General features: G+C 42.2%; 1 protein-coding gene across 1 annotated transcript in view; it reads right to left on the bottom strand.

Moving 5' to 3' along the window:
* LOC134601830 (C-type lectin domain family 4 member G-like) overlaps window positions 1–16,273 on the bottom strand; it is a 132,535-nt gene that overhangs the window by 85,205 nt on the left and 31,057 nt on the right. The gene's annotated exons all lie outside the window — the stretch shown is intronic.

A 16,273-nucleotide genomic window follows, 5' to 3' on the forward strand; every position in this document is an offset into this window, starting at 1 on the left:
AACTATTTATAAAACTAATACAGAACCCTGTAGCAGAATTCCTACATCCTGACTGGACATCTCCTCTAAATTCCCCTTGTAGCTGGAAGTAGTGATGGTTACTGAATCTAGCTCTCTCCATCAGTAATCAGATGACACATGATTCTGATCATTCTGCGAGTACACTTGATTTTATTGTCAAAAGCATGGTCATTTATACATTGCCCCCCAGCATGGGACTCCTGTTAAACGTAAATCTGGGAGATAATTGAGTTACTTATCACTCACATTATTTATCTCTCGAGTACAGAGGGCACAAAACAAAACACTCCAAACAAACCTAGTAAAACTGATACTTCTGATGCTTCATCAATTTCAAGATGTCTATAATTTGTGTAATCATCATTATTTACTGAGAACAGAGATCCGTTTTCATTAAGGATGTGCATGGGAAAAATATTTGGTACAGTTCTGCATTCAGAAAATCGGGACTTCGGCACTTTGGCAACTTCGGCACTTGGGGTAAGTGTAGGGGTAGAGTAGGGGTAGGGGTAGGGTTAATTTAGGGGTAGGGCTAGGTTAGGGTTAAGGGTGGGGGTAGGGTTAGGGGTTTGGTTAGGGGTAGGGTTAGGGTAGGGCTTGTGGCAGGGTTAGGGGTAGGGTTATGGTAGATGTCTATAATTTGTGTAATCATCATTATTTCCTGAGAACAGAGATACATTTTCATTAAGGATGTGCATGGGAAAAATATTTGGTTCGGTTCGGCATTCAGGGGTAGGGTTGAGTTAAGAGCATGGTTAGGTTTAGGAGTATGGTTATGGTAGGGTTTAAGGGCAAGGTTAGGGTTAGCTTAGGGTTGGGGTAGGGTTAGGAATAGGGTTATGGTTACCCTACCCCTACCCTACCCCAACCCTCTCCTGTTTTGCCACTTTTCAGAAATCCAAAGCACGTCGGAACTTCCAAAATTCGGCACCGTTCAGAATTCTGAAATTCGGCACTTTGGAAATTCAGAAGCATCTGAATGTCCGAATTTCGTCTAAATTTGCATTTGGAATGAAACAAATTGCACATGTCTAGTTTTCATCATATTCAAAATTAACTTTAACCTAGAAAACTATTTACAGGAGGGCCAACTATAAAATATAATAAAACATTTAATTAGGAAAAAACAAAAAAGAACTACCTTCTCAATCACATTTTAACTATGCATTTTTCTACATTATATTTAATCTGCCATTTGAGTACCCAGTCCCTCAGTCTGTCTAAATACCTCTGCTGCACATTAATGTCTTGCTCATATTGTATTACTTTACAGAGTTTTGTGTCATCTTCAAACACTGAAACATGACTTTAAATGCTTATTTCAAGATCATTTGTAAATATGTTAATTAGAAGGGGAACCAGAACAGAACCTTGAGGGACACCACTTGCAATGTTCTACCTAAGAACAAGAATTTTCATCTAGATCAGTTTCTTTTAGTTTAATCACTAACCTATTGTGTGGAACCATATCAAATGCCTTGGCAACATCCAAGTAGATCGCATTTGCTGCAACACCTTGATCTATACTTCTATTTACTTCTTCATAAAATGCAATTAAGTTAGCTTGACCAATCTCTCAAGCAAGTTTAGGCAAAGGGTTACCATCTTGTAGTAATTTGAAGACCGCTTGGTCATTTTTAAAAATGGTTACTTACATAAATGTAATAGTTAAATACATATTATTATTATTATTATTATTATTATTATTATTGCTATTTATATAGCGCCAACAGATTCCGTAGTGCTTTACAATACTATGACAATTACAAAAAACTTACGGGAACAATAGGTTGAAGAGGACCCTGCTCAAACAAGCTTACATTCTATAGGAGGTGGGGTGTAAAACACATTAGGACAGGAATTTGTAGTCCCTTTAGGAGAGAGCAAGAGGCAGGTATGTGAGGTAGATGTTAGTCTGTGAGGCCATAAGCTTTTCTAAAGAGATGGGTTTTAAGGCACTTCTTAAAAGATGCAGGATATTCCATAGGAAGGGAGCCGCCCGCGAGAAGTCCTGCAAGCGTGATTTGGCAGTACGGGTGCGGACAACGGACAGGAGGTGGTCACGGGCAGAGTGGAGAGACCGAGAAGGGACATATCTATGGATCTATGAGGAGATATAAGAGGGGCTAGAGTTGTTCAGTGCTTTATAGGTGTGAATTAGTACCTTGAATTGACTCCTATAGCATACAGGAAACCAATGTAAGGACTGGCAGAGGGGTTAGGTGTGAGAGAGCCGACTAGAGAGGAAAATCAGTCTGGCAGCAGCGTTCGTTATGGACTGTAGCGGTGCAGTACGGCTTTAGGGAAGACCATCAGGAGAGGGTTACAATAATCCATGCGGGAAATTACTAGAGCATGAACAAGCTCCTTGGTAGCATCTTGTGTAAGAAAGGGGCGGATGCGGGCTATGTTTTTAAGATGTAATCTACAGAATTTGGCAACATGCTGGGTGTGAGGCTCAAAGGTGAGGCCAGAATCAAGTATGACGCCCAGAGAGCGCGCTTGCAAGGATGGACTGATGTGGGTACCACAAACTTGAAGGGAGAGTGAAAGAGGAGGATCCGTATTAGGAGGAGGAAAGACAAGGAGCTCAGTTTTAGAGAGATTGAGTTTCAGAAAGCAGGAGGACATCCAGTCAGAGATGGAAGAAAGACAAGCAGTGACACGTTGCAGGACGGCAGGGGAGAGGTCCAGGGAGGAGAGATAACAGGGTGTCATCAGCATACAAGTGGTAGTGGAATCCAAAAGAGGTAATAAGTTTGCCAAAAGAGGCAGTATAAAGAGAAAATAGAAGGGGACCAAGGACAGAGCCTTGGGGGACTCCATTTGAGACAGGACGAGGGGAGGAGGTATCATTAGAAAAGGAGACACAATGAGCGTTGGGAGAGATAAGAGGAAAACCATGAGAGGACAGAGCCACAGAGACCAAGTGATTGAAGAGTTTGAAGAAGTAGAGCATGATCAACATTTCAATTCATTAGAATTAAAATTCTTACCTGTAGCATTACATTGTTCTGCTGCTTCTTTATCAGTTTGAAGGACTCTGTAATTTCTGTAATCATCATCATTTTCTGAGGACAGACATTAGAATGCATCATCATATTAAGAATTAACATTATAAATAGAACTCTTTTTACACGAATGCCAAATATAAAATATAATAAAACTTCTAACTATTTATAAAACTAATACAGAATTCCTACATCCTAACTGGACATCTCCTCTAAATTCCCGTTGTAGCTGGAAGTAGTGCTGGTTGCTGAATATAGCTCTTTCCATCAGTAATCAGATGACACATGATTCTGATCATTCTGCGAGTACACTTGATTTTATTGTCAAAAGCATGGTCATTTATCCATGGACCCCCAGTATGGGGCTCCTGCTAAACGTGAATCTGGGAGATAATTGAGTTATCACTCACATTATTTATCTCCCGAGTACAGAGGGCACAACACAAAACACCCCAAACAAACCTAATAAAACTGATACTTCTGATACTTCATCAATTTCAAGATGTCTATAATTTGAGTAATCATCATCATTTCCTGAGAACAGAGATACGTTGTCATCATCATATTCATAATTAACTTTAACCTAGAATACTATTTACAGGAGGACCAAATATAATATATAATAAAACATTTAATTAGGAAAAAAAAAAAAAAGAACCACCTTCTCAATCAAATTTTAACTTCAACCAATGCATTTATAAAATGCAATTTGTGTATTCAAAGTAATTGCACTAAAATAGCTACAACCCCCCCCCCCCCCCCAAATTCTCATTGATTATAATGTATATAATAAACCATGTGATATTAATAACAATGTTATATGCCACACTGTGGTGGAATCTCAGTAAAAATAAATTTACTAGGACAAGATTGCCACGTGGTATGTGCACTTGCATATGTTGATGTATCAGTTAGTCAGTTACACGTAGCTAAGATACAATCAGTAGTGTAAGGAGCATATGTAGGAATACAGGATATACGAGTATTTCCCCTCCTCCATTGTGCTGGGCAAGCCATGTGGTCAAACAGGAATTTAGTCTCTATTCGGTTGATTAGATAAGAGTATGTGTAGGTTGAACTGATTATGGGAGGAGCTACATGCCTATATAAGGGACCTACACTGTATGATCAGGACTCAGACTTTGCTGTTTTTTGGTGACATTAGTCCCTCTGAGTCCCGGTCGGTGAATCGAATAAAGAATCTCTTCCTTCCTGAAGAATCCTGTGTCCATCTCTCTGTGCTTGGCTTCTGTCAGTTTCTCCGGTATCATTTGGTGCGATTGGCCGGGAAGCTCATCGTTCAATGGTAGCTGAGAAGCAGAGGCGTGAGACGGTCTATCTTTGCCCACGCTCTCTACGGCTGCACCCCTGAACTTCTGCATGGACCTCCCTTCGTCTCGGCGCCACTGGTCTGTTGTCCAAGAGATCATCGGCCTCTACGTAGTAAGTGCTGGGGTGTCCCCGTCGATGAGTGTGAACCCAGGTTCAGGAACGAGGAGGTAAGACGACTACTGTTTTAGACGGTGGACCCACTAGGGGTATTGGATACCGATTGTGTGGTAGTCCCATAAGGGGTTATTTGTGTATGGAATCTGCCCCCTCCAGTGGAGGGAAGGAGCGAAGGCGCACCGCTCAATTAAACGCCCTGTAGTCAGCCCGTTTAATTTTGGTTTGGAGTCAGGCTGGGTTCTGTGTAAATAGCCCAAGCCGGACACCGGTGTCTTGTCTAGACTAGCGTTCTAGGGTGTATATTACGTTCGCTAGATCGGAGGGACCGGGAGACTAAGCGGCGTCTGTGTAAATTCGGTCCGCTAGATCTCAACCTATCTTGGCTAAGTGGGAAGGTGTGTAAATTTGGAACCCACTAGATTTTTGATAGAGTATATAGTCTAAGAGGGTGCTGTTGTAAATTCCGCCCTCTAGTTCGCTATATGTGGTGCTTGGGCAGCGTGGCTAACCAAAACGGATGTAAATAGTTTTAGGTAGTCCATCGAGGTACTGGCCAATAGATTAATTGGGTATTGTAAATGTGTTAAAGATTGATGTAGTAGCGTGTATATCTTGCTAGATAGCGTGAGCTCTGCCGTCTAGCGAGAGTGTGAATAGTGTGTAACTGTATTATAGCGCACGGTACCATAACCATGTATAATTACTGATACTGTAAATAACTACTAATAACTGTCGTCTATGTTGTATGTTTAACACCATAACCATTACTAATTGAACTGTGACTTTAAATTGTACTCTAACCAATGCTAACCGTACTATAACTACTGTTTGTAAAGACGATGTTACTGGGGTATGTTATAGACGGGTAATTCAGATATAGGGAATTATAGCGTGGGTGACTGTATAGTTTTGCCAAGAGGCACAGTGATAGTTATTTAGTGACTGGTGTAACAGCTGTGTGTGTACGGGAATTCCCTGTATGATTTGTTGTGTGCGTTTCACCTAGTAACTGTACCACGTGGTGCTGTTGCCAAGGGAACGGGTGTGACCGTTGGAAGTGTGTTTGTTTAGTTTCTGTTGGAGACGACGCTTCATTGTTAGTATGGGTGCGTCAGACTCAACGGTTATGGATCCCTTAGGATGTATGTTGAAAAACTTTAAAAAGGGATACACTGTGTATGATTTTGGGGTAAAAATGTCTCCAACACGCCTGACTACTTTATGTAGTAGGGAATGGCCTACTTTGGTGGCTCATGGCCACCACGTGGCAGTTTGGATCCTAATCTGGTACAGTGTGTACACGTGGCTGTATCAGGTAGGCCTGAACTTTACGGCCAGTTTCCGTATATTGACTGTTGGAAGCAGGCCGTAAATGACTTGCCAAAATGGATCCGGGTATGCCACGAGGAACAATGTCGCCTCATGGTGGCCAGAACTCGCTTGTCCACTAAGGCCGTAATTACGCCCATTTTGGACACGCCCCCTGAATCCGAGATCCCCATGCCGCCCCCTTACTCCTCCTCCACAAAAAAAGGAAGAGGAGGTGCTGTTGGTAACGCTACTCCTCTTGCCCTGTTGTCCCCACCTACCCCCTCCTCTAGCTCAGAGCCCAGCCCTCTTGTTTTAAACCCTCCCCTTCCGTTACCTACCTCCGTTAACCCCACCTATCCAGATTTGACGTCATATCTAGTTCCTGGTCAGGCTCCTCCTAGCCCGGCCCGGAATATTTTACTCACTGATCTCCCCCTCAGTAAAGCGTCCCCTTCCCCTCATCTTACTACCCCTCGACCGGAACTCCTAACTGACGTTTCTAAACGAAGCACCATACTAACCCGACCGGTACCCTCCAACCCCGACATTATCAAATGCCTCTCCGACTGACACCAGGCCCGACACACATTAACGGTGACGGCTAGTTACAACACGCTGATCCTGTATTCGTCTATGTTCCCTTCACTACTACTGATCTATTTAACTGGAAGACCCATAACTCCTCATACACCGATAAACCTCAAGCCAAGACGGATTTGTTTACCTCCATAGTCCAGAAACATAATCCCACTTGGGCTGATTGCCAGCAACTGCTTATGACATTGTTTAACAACGAGGAAAGGACACGGATAAACCAAGCGGCAATTAAAGCGCTGGATGAAGTGGCCCGTACACAAAATCAGGCCAACCCAGCAGCATGGGCCGCAGCACATTATCCAAATACTGATCCGGAGTGGAATGTCACTGTATTATAGCGCACGGTACCATAACCATGTATAATTACTGATACTGTAAATATGGCCCATTTAAAAGCACAGATATGGCCCATTTAAAAGCATACAGGGACGCTATTATTGTTGGCATGAAAGCCGGAGGAAAAAAGGCGATTAATATGTCTAAGATGGTATTGCAGAAATGTGATGAATCGCCCAGTGCCTTTTATGACCGATTATTGGAGGCATACCGTTTGTATACCCCCTTTAATCCAGAGGCTCCTGAGAATTCCCGAATGGTTAACTCTGCCATTGTCAGCCAAGCCTACGGAGATATAAAGCGCAAGCTACAGAAGTTAGAAGGTTTGTAGGGATGTCCATAACCCAACTAATAGAAATAGCAAATAAGGTCTATATGAATAGGGAGACAGAGACGAAGAAGGAGGAAGAGCGAAAGATGCGTAGGAAAGCAGATATGTTAGCAGTAGCTATCGCAGGCGTAGATAGAAGGGAGAAGTATATAGGGGAACGGATAAAGGTGAGAATACGTGGAATGGGGAACCTTTGAGTAGGAACCAATGCGCGTACTGTAGGGAAGAAGGGCATTGGAGAAGTGAGTGTCCACGAAGGGAACAGTATGAGAGAGACAGACCTAGGGCAGGATATAGCAGTAATTATAGAGGTAGAGCGAGAGGTAGAGGAGGTCCTGGAGGAAATAGTGGGAATAATAGAGGAAGTGTTAGTGGAGATAGATATTACCCAGCAGCGCAGAGACCCCGCGAGAGAGAGGATAGGGACTTTGTGGGTTTGGCTGACACAGTCATGGAGGACTATTGATACCGACCGGGCTCCACCCCCCTTGGCCGAGCGGAGCCTATGGTTGATGTAGCAATAGGGGGAAAAAGGAGTTCTTTCATGATTGACACTGGTGCTGAACATTCGGTGGTGACTGACCTAGTCGCTCCTCCTTCAGGAAGAACTATCACCGTAATAGGAGCAACTGGAAGGAGTGCCGCTAAACCGGTTCTTAAAAGTCGACTCTGTACATTGGGAGGCCACATAGTGAAACACCAGTTCCTTTATATGCCTGAATGTCCAGTCCAACTGCTAGGACGTGATTTGTTGTCGAAATTACAAGCACAGATAACATTTCTACCTAACGGAACAACATCTTTGTAAGTTCAATGGACCCTCAGGTATAATGACAATATCAAATACCAAAGGAAGAAGAGTGGCGACTTCATACAGTGTTGACTAGCCAAAACCCTAAGAGTGATGAATCCTTGTTCAATATACCAGGAGTGTGGGCAGAGAATAACCCACCAGGACTTGCTCGTAATATCCCACCAATTCATATCGAACTAAAGCTTGGGGTTTATCCAGTAAGCCTGAGACAATATCATATTCCACAAAAGGCCAAGAAGAACATACAATCTTATTTGTATAAGTTCATAAGGTATGGTATCCTAAAATTCTGTACTTCCCCCTGGAACACCCCATTGTTTCCTGTTCAAAAGCCCGGTACAGATGAGTATCGCCCTGTGCAGGACTTGAGAGCAGTCAATGATGCGGTAGTGAGTATACATCCAGTTGTACCCAATCCATATAACCTGCTTGCTTTAATTCCGGGCGGAGCTACCTACTTCACAGTTTTGGATCTCAAAGATGCCTTCTTTTGCCTACGAATTGCTGCGGAAAGTCAGTGTATCTTTGCATTCCAATGGGAAAATGCTGTAACGGGCTCGAAACGCCAGATGACTTGGACAAGATTGCCCCAAGGGTTTAAGAATTCACCTACCCTATTTGGATCAGCTTTAAGTCAAGACTTACTGGATTTCAAGTCCATCCCAGGAGAATGTGTACTATTACAATACGTAGATGATTTGTTAATAGCGGCAGTTACAAGAGAGATATGTCAACAAGCAACACATGATCTACTGCACATTCTTTGGAAGGCATGATACAAGGTGTCCAAGAAGAAAGCCCAGTTGTGTCAGCCAACTGTCAAATATCTGGGATTCCATATCTCTGAAGGTCAAAGGATAATGGGGCCAGAGAGAAAAGAAGCTGTATGCCAAATAACAATACCCAGGAATAGAAGACAAGTGAGAGTTCTTGGGGGCAGCAGGCTTCTGTAGGATATGGATTCCCAGTTATGCGATATTGGCGAAACCTCTTTATGTGGCTATAAAAGGTACAGAACACGATCCCTTCCTGTGGACCCCCGAACAGCAGAAGGCATTTGAAGATGTGAAGAAGGCATTGATGAGCGCCCCAGCATTAGGTCTACTTGATCATACACGCCCATTCTACTTATATGTACACGAGCAAAGAAGAATGGCTGTGGGAGTATTGACACAGTACTTGGGATCATGGCAACGACCTGTTGCATATATGTCCAAACAACTGCATACAGTGGCCAGTGGTCTTCCACCTTGTCTAAGAGCTGTAGCTGCCGCCGCCCTGCTGGTAGCCGAAGCTGATAAGCTCACTCTGGGTCAGGAACTCTATGTGCGAGTCCCGCACGTAGTACAGACGTTGCTAGACTATAAAGGCAATCATTGGTTTAGTAATAGCCGCATGACTAAGTATCAAGCTATGTTATGTGAAAACCCGAGAGTGCATCTAGAGACTGTTAACACCTTGAATCCAGCTACCCTTTTGCCACAACTTACTGAGAGTCAACATGATTGCCTGGAGGTGATGGATGAAGTGTTTTCAAGTAGACCGGACCTTCGTGATTTTCCCATCCAGAACCCTGATGTCCAGTACTATACGGACGGCAGTAGTTATGTGAAAGAAGGGATTCGCTATGCAGGATATGCAGTGACAACCATAGACAAGGTGATAGAAGCTCGGCCATTGTCAAAAGGAACATCGGCACAGAAGGCAGAACTAATCGCACTCACACGAGCGTTACAATTGGCTGAAGGTTTGAGTGTGAACATCTACACGGACTCCAAGTATGCGTTTTTAACCACTCATGCCCATGGAGCTTTGTATAAAGAAAGAGGACTACTGAACTCAGAGGGTAAAGAAATCAAGTACGCAGCTGAGATATTACAACTACTGGAAGCCGTGTGGGAACCGAAAGAAATTGGTATCATACATTGTCGAGCGCATCTGAAAGGTGATGGTGATGTAACAAAAGGAAATCGGATGGCAGATAATGCAGCCAAGCGTGCCGCTGAATCAGGAAAACAGGAGTATGTGGAACGTATAGCTGCTCTCATACCGACCCCTCTGTCTCAATGGACTCCAGTTTATACAGCTCAAGAAGAAGAGTGGTTAAAGACCGAAACTGGGAAGTACCTGGAGAACAATTGGTATCAGTTAGAAGATGGAAGAATAGTTATTCCAGCATCGCTAGCTGTAGAAATTGTCCAGAATTATCATAACGGGACACATTCCGGGAGAGATAGTATGGAAGAATCTCTTAGGAAGCATTTCTACATACCAAGATTGTCCAACTTGACTCAAGCCATTGTACGAAGATGTGTGATATGTGGCAAGAACAACGCAAGGCAAGGTCCAGTGAAACCACCAGGAGTCCAGTATATGGGAGGACTCCCTATGTCCGATCTCCAAATAGACTATACGGTAATGCCTAAATCCGGCGGACATCGCTACCTACTAGTAGTTGTGTGTACCTACTCAGGATGGGTAGAAGCATGTCCTACTCGTACAGAGAAAGCAGAAGTTGTGCGATTTCTGTTGCGAGAAATAATACCCCGATATGGACTACCATGTTCTATAGGATCGGATAATGGTCCAGCCTTCGTTCACCAGTGCCTACAACAACTGACTCATATACTTGGTATTAAGTGGAAGCTTCATACGGCATATAGACCTCAGAGTTCTGGGAAAGTGGAAAGGATGAACAGAACTATTAAGAACCAATTGGCAAAGATGTGTCAAAAAACTCAACTTAAATGGAATGTTCTTTTGCCAATAGCTCTGTTACGCATTCGTAGTACACCTACCAGAAGGATGGGTCTCTCACCTTTTGAAATTATGTATGGGTGTCCACCTCCTGTACTTGGTAACTTAAGGGGGGATTTAAGTCAGTTGGGAGAAGGAATTACCCGGCAGCAGGTTGTAGAGTTGGGTAAAACTATGGAGGAGGTACAGAAATGGGTACAAGATAGATTACCTGTGAATATTTATCCACCTGTCCATTGTTATCATCCAGGAGAACAAGTTTGGATAAAGGAGTGGAACAGTGTACCGTTGGGGCCAAAGTGGAGGGGTCCTTATGTTGTTCTTTTGTCTACCCCTACAGCTATAAAGGTGGCTGAAGTGACTCCGTGGATTCATCACTCCAGGGTTAAACCAGCAGCAGTAGATTCTTGGCAAGCTACACCAGATCCAGAGAATCCCTGCAAGATCCGGTTAAAGCGTGTAACTCAGTCGGAGTGACGAGGAGATATTGGGACTTCTAGAGTAATCAAAGACATCAGCAAGTGGGTGTTTTGACGGCCATAATAAAGCCTGACCACCTACCCACGTTACATAGCCAGAGTGTCTTGAAGGGACCTACGTGAAGGGAAGAGAGGACTTGAAGGACTCCATTCCTTGCAGCCCTTACATCCTGGAAGCTGAGGTGCCATCGCACCGACGAAGAATTAGGATAAAGATGTCAGGAGAAATGCATTTGATAATGTGTATATTTGTATTTTTAATTATTCAGGAAGGTAGAGGTACCGACACACCTGGCTGTGAGGTTTGCATTAAGACTACAAAAACAGGTAATCATATTTCCCAGACCCTTATTTGACATTCACAATATGAGTGTAAAGGATATGTATCTAAGTGTAGATACTTAGGTATAGATTATAGTGTATGCCATTTAGGAGTAGGAGAACCGAAGTGTTTTAGTCCAGAGTATCAACCCCGTACAATTTGGTTGACCCTTCAGAATGGAGACTCACTAGAAACCATACATTCTTCGGGTGTTCTGCTATTTGATGCATGTAAGGCGATATCAAGTGGTAGAAAACTGTGGAATGTATGTGAGGATCTTAAATGGGAAAGAATGTATGGGTCTAATGATAAGTATATTTGCCCCAGTAGTAAGAACAAGTATATAGATCCAAAATGCCCAAATAAGAATTATAATTATTGTCCATATTGGTCTTGTGTAGGGTGGGCAACTTGGGGACAGACAGTAGATAAGGATATGATTGTTACTAAGTTGCCTACCAAACCATATTGTAAGTCTATGGAGTGTAACCCAGTCCATATACTTATTAATAATCCTGAACAGTTTATAGATAGGTTTGGAAACTTATTTGGGTTCCAGATATATGGGACAGGTTTGGATCCTGGAACAATATTATTTATAGGGATAGAGACCGATACTGTGGCAGCCCAGACTCATCAGGTTTTCCATTCTTTCTACGAGGAGATGAGTGTAGAGAATAAGATCCCCCATAATGCTAAGAACTTGTTTATTGATCTAGCCGAGAGTATTGCTGGTAGTCTTAATGTAACCAACTGCTATGTGTGTGGAGGTACTAATATGGGAGACCAATGGCCCTGGGAAGTAAAGAAGGTAATGTATTCCGGTTCTGAGACAATTGAACAGATAACATCTTCTCAAGCTGATTATCAAATGAGTGTTAGAGGTAAATCTGAGTGGCGATTAAAGACCTCCATTATAGGTTATGTTTGCATAGCAAGGAAAGGAATAATGTTTAATACATCTGTAGGAGAATTGACTTGTCTAGGGCAAAAAGCTTATGATGATAATACAAAGAATACAACTTGGTGGTCAGCTTCAAATGTCTCAGAACCACCTAACCCGTTTGCAAGTTATACCAATTTAAAGGATGTGTGGTTTGACCTATCTGCTACATCTAGTTGGAAAGCCCCAGCAAATTTGTACTGGATCTGTGGTAAGAAAGCCTATTCGGAGTTACCACAGGACTGGGAAGGGGCATGTGAGTTAGGTATGCTCAAACCATCCTTCTTCTTGTTGCCTATTGAAACAGGAGAGACTTTGGGAGTTAAGGTATATGATGTGAATCATAGAAAGAAAAGGGGACCCCTAGAGATAGGTACCTGGGAAGATAATGAGTGGCCTCCCCAGCATATTATAGATTATTATGGGCCAGCTACGTGGGCAGAGGATGGTACTTTTGGATATGGAACCCCAATATATATGCTCAACCGTATTATAAGGTTACAGGCAGTGTTTGAGATAATTACCAATGAAACATCGCAAGCGCTCAATCTCCTAGCGAAACATAATACTAGGATGAGGACAGCCGTTTACCAAAATAGATTAGCCTTGGATTACCTATTGGCAGTAGAGGGAGGTGTATGTGGGAAGTTTAACCTAAGCAATTGTTGTCTTCAAATAGATGATGAAGGGCAAGCAATAGCTGAGCTTACTAGCCATATGGTTAAACTAGCGCATGTGCCTACCCAGGTATGGAAAGGGTATAATCCAAGTAGTTGGTTTGGTAATTGGTATGAGCAGTTTGGAGGACTTAAGGCATTGGTAGGTGGAGTCATGCTAATTTTGATGCTGTGCCTTCTCCTACCATGTCTGATTCCTTTGGTAGTTAGGTCTGTGCAGAGCATTATAGAGAATATAGCAGAGAGAAAGGCTGCTGCACAGATGATGGCTATATATAGGTATGAGGCTCTAAATCAGGGAGAATTAGTACAGGAAGAGGAATGTTGAGGGATTCGTATCTTTAGGGAGTCGCAAAGTCTGGTCTGGTTCATGGCAACTTGGCAAAGTTCATGGCAAACCTAATAAAACTGATACTTCTGATACTTTATCAATTTCAAGATGTCTATAATTTGAGTAATCATCATCATTTCCTGAGAACAGAGATACGTTGTCATCATCATATTCATAATTAACTTTAACCTAGAATACTATTTACAGGAGGACCAAATATAATATTTAATAAAACATTTAATTAGGAAAAAAACAAAAAAGGAACCACCTTCTCAATCACATTTTAACTTCAGCCAATGCATTTATAAAATGCAATTTGTGTATTCAATGTAATTGCACTAAAACAGCTACAACCCCCCCCCTCCCCCCCCCCCAAATTCTCATTGATTATAATGTATATAATATACCATGTGATATTAATAACAATGTTATATGCCACACTGTGGTGGAATCTCAGTAAAAATAAATTTACTAGGACAAGATTGCCACGTGGTATGTGCACTTGCATATGTTGATGTATCAGTTAGTCAGTTACACGTAGCTAAGATACAATCAGTAGTGTAAGGAGCATATGTAGGAATACAGGATATACGAGTATTTCCCCTCCTCCATTGTGCTGGGCAAGCCATGTGGTCAAACAGGAATTTAGTGTCTATTCGGTTGATTAGATAAGAGTATGTGTAGGTTGAACTGATTATGGGAGGAGCTACATGCCTATATAAGGGACCTACACTGTATGATCAGGACTCAGACTTTGCTGTTTTTTGGTGACATTAGTCCCTCTGAGTCCCGGTCGGTGAATCGAATAAAGAATCTCTTCCTTCCTGAAGAATCCTGTGTCCATCTCTCTGTGCTTGGCTTCCGTCAGTTTCTCCGGTATCAACACACTATATACATATGCATATATGAGAAGGCTGAGCCGTTAGATGATGAATATAGTTGTGGGAGGAGTTACCAGGCCTATAAATACACAGGCTGCCCCTTCCTCTGGGCTGAGACTGAACCATCTACTTCCAGTTCAAAGGTCATCAACACAAACTTCCTAAACTCCAAACAAGCTGGTCTTGGCCTTGTGCAGCCCATGCAAATATAAATTTTACCTCACTCTAGTAAAAAACAGCCACCTCCTTGGAAGCTCATGGGGCACTGCCAAATCAGGCCCAGTCGTGGCTTTTCCTGTTGCTGTTTGTGCATTTATTACAACAAAACTGTTAAGTTTGTTCATTCAGCCTGGGTTGGGCCACACTGTCCCTGACATTCAACATGTATTTACCACATGTTCAGCCTTTCACTAATTAGGGAGGCATTCCCAGTTCAGTCCATATTCTGCCCTCATTTGGATCTGGTGATTTTCACAACTGATGCAAATTTGGCCTATTTTAATGATACATAGCATCATTGTGATATCTCAATTAGGTTCATGCATTCTGCTTACTGTATTCGGTCCTCATTTAGCCATATACAGTAAGCAGAATGCAAAAATGTCAGAGACATATCAGAAGAACAGATAAACCAGTGGCCAAACATTTTCTATCAGCACAACACCATCTACCGACTGTCCGGTTTATAGCGATTGACCATGTCCTGATCCCACCAAGAGGAGGAGACAGATCTAAGCTATTACTCCAGCGTGAAGCCTACTGGATCCACAATTTAAATACAGTGACTCCAAAAGGACTAAATGAACACCTTGTCCTCTCAATGTTTCTCTAGAGTATTTTTTGTGACTTCCACATTTTTCTCATTTTTCTGATTTTTCTGATATGTCTCTGACATTTTTGACACTTTTTCCATTTTTTATCTTTGTCTGTCCGTACAGACTTGGAAAATGAGTGATCTCATTTTTGACATATACCATGTAGTACATGGGGCGGAAATACTAGTCAAGGGCTAGCAACCGCTTTTGCTTTGTTTTTTGATGTTAGATAGATTACCATGACCTTATAGATGTGGGATGTGGACAACTCCAGTTGATATGATATGATGTAAATTTAATAATTGTGTAACACACATAGGCATATGCCTAATAAGAGGAATTTGGTTTCATACTGTATGGTGTATTGTCTCCCTCCCACATTCAGCAACTGAGAGGATGGTATCTGATGCTTCTCCTTTAACTAGAAAAATAATGACACATATGCTTATAATACAGATATAATCTTTTTTGATTTTGTACCAATTTTACTGTATATAGAATCATTTGGTACACTATTCCATATGATATTCAGTGTATGTTTGCAGTTTAGTTTACTGCTCCCCAGGCATTTTTTTGATCTATCTTTTATTTTTATATTTAACTTTGTTTACACACTTTTCACTGTTTATGCAACTTTTTTTTGCACTTATGCACTGTAATATCACTGATAGATCTTTTGTATCTTGGGGTCCAGTATGTTCTTTTCCTCCATTATTGATGCTCATGTCCTTTTCTCCGTTTTTGTCGGAGATAGGAGTATTTGCACTGTTTGTCTGGTTGCTTAGCAACCCGGTCACATGCACGTTCTTGCATGTCATGTGTAAGCTCCCAAGTGGTTTCTTTACTTCCGGGTACCTCGGCGTGCCGGTTGCCGGACTTTCTCATTGGAGTATAGACACTGTTTGTTAGGTTGCCTCGCAACCAGGTCACATGCACATTTTCGTACGCACTCCCCACGTTGCTTCTTCACTTCCGGGTCCTTCAGCTTGTCGGCTGTCTGATTTTCTAATTGGTAAGCGTTACTACACTTATATGTATATATTGTACACAATAAGAATGTTTCACTGTGATCTTGATAAAGACCTCAGGAGGGTCGAAACGTAGATTTTTTTGCACAGGATTTGTATTATGCCTTGATACAGTAAATACTATTTCTCCACTGAATAGAAGCCCTAGTGTGCTCCCTTTATTTATTAGT

This window comes from Pelobates fuscus, chromosome 3, assembly GCF_036172605.1.
Source record: "Pelobates fuscus isolate aPelFus1 chromosome 3, aPelFus1.pri, whole genome shotgun sequence".
In the NCBI taxonomy this organism is placed as follows: domain Eukaryota; kingdom Metazoa; phylum Chordata; class Amphibia; order Anura; family Pelobatidae; genus Pelobates; species Pelobates fuscus.